Genomic DNA, 1,763 nt, shown 5'->3' with positions numbered 1-1,763 from the left:
TCCCCTGTAAAGTGGAGTAACAACATCATCCCCTAAGTGGAGTCGGGCAAGGATGGCGTGAGGAAGAGCAGCACCCTCCTGGCGCAGCTTCGGCTCACAGGCTCTTCCGTGGCGGTGTCAGAACAGAATGGAACCCGGGCGTTCCAGGGTCCAAAAGCAGACTGACAGGATAACTCCTCGTAGGACTGGGAGGGCCTGAGGCCCAGGCCTCCACGCGGAAACCCTCCTTTGGGGCCTCAGGGGCTTCCCTGCCCCTGGTTGCACACCTGTGGCGGAATGGACGTGTCCTGGGGACTGCGGTCCCTCTGCTTGTTAAGCTCGTAAGTCAGCCGAAAAATCGAGGATTTCCCTCCTATAGCCCTCATCTTTCTCTGGGGGCATGTGGGAAAACCCTGAGGCACGAGTGTGCCCTTAAGGACGCCCCTCTAAGGAAACCTCTCCATTTCCTCCAGAAACTGCTCCTTTTGGTGTGTGGTTGTCACACCGGGTCCTGATGATTCTGGGCTGGGGCAGAGTCTAAGGTCCTCAGGATTTGGGGCAAGAACTGCCCTTCCTCCCTCTCTTTATTAGTTTCCCGCACACCCACTCTGCCAGGACCTGGGAAACAAGAGGCCACCAAGATGGACCCAGCACCTGCTTGCAGGGCACTTAGTCCACTGGGGAGCTAGACTGTAGCCAGAGTGGTGACGATGTATGGCAACAGTCTGGTGGGGGGAATCTTTCCTCAATCACCACCTCCAACCCCCCAGGTATCCCCCTCCCTGCTAGACAGGTCAGGGACAGGCCCAAGGCCTGGGCCCTCATGCTACGTGTTCTCTGAGGCTCCATCCACTCAGCTAGAAGGTGGGGTGAAGCGGCCAGACCTGCTGTCTCAACCAGACAAACGGTGCTGCGGCCTGGGCCTCTGGGAAGCTGCTGTGATGGGCAGGGGCTGGGTCTGTCTTGGTGTCTTTCTGTGTTCAAGGCCCAGCTCACGGCATGGCCCCTCTTCCAGGAAACTTTAGGAAGAGAATTCTACCCTCTGCTAAGTGCCCATCGCTGGCCGTTCTCCCACCCTCCTCATACCCCACCCCCTTCTCCGCTGGCTTCTAGAGATGTGCTTCCACATGTTAGTCTCAGCTTGGGAGAGCAGAGAGTGATGCTGGAGCCAAGTGGAGCCAGCTGTGTGCCCTCGGGACCTTGTTCTACCTCTCTGAGCCTTAGCTTCCTCATATACAAGGCTGTTGTGGGGATTAAATGGGACGAAACAGGCACACCTCAGAGATATTGGGGGTTCGGTTCCATACCACTGCAATAAAGCCAGTATCTCAATCAAGCGAGTCATGTGAGCGTTTTGGTTTCCCAGTGCATATAAAAGTTATGTTTATATTATACTGTAGTCTATTAATGTGCAATAGCATCGTGTCTAAAAAAGCAATGTACATACCTTAATTTGAAAGTACTTTATTGCTTAGAAATGTTAATAACATGGTGGAAAAAATGGCGCTGATAACACTTGCTGGAAGCAGGGTTGTCACAAACCTTCAATTTGTAAAAAGTGCAATATCTTTGAAGTGCAATAAAGTGACTCGCAAGACAATGAGGTGTGCCTGTATATTGAAAGCAGCAAGCATGGAGCTTGGCATATGTGACAGCCGAGAGCAGGGCTTGAATCCCTCCCTGTGTAGTGTCAGCCTTCATATCCCAACTCTACCACTGACCTTGGGCTATGCGACCTTGGGACGGTTCTTCACACTCTCAGTGTTCAATTTCCTCATTGTCAA

This window comes from Talpa europaea (genome assembly GCF_964194135.1).
Source record: "Talpa europaea genome assembly, chromosome: 9".
NCBI classification, from domain to species: Eukaryota; Metazoa; Chordata; class Mammalia; order Eulipotyphla; family Talpidae; genus Talpa; species Talpa europaea.
The sequence above is the reverse complement of the archived record's forward strand: the minus strand, read 5'-3'. Positions refer to the sequence as shown.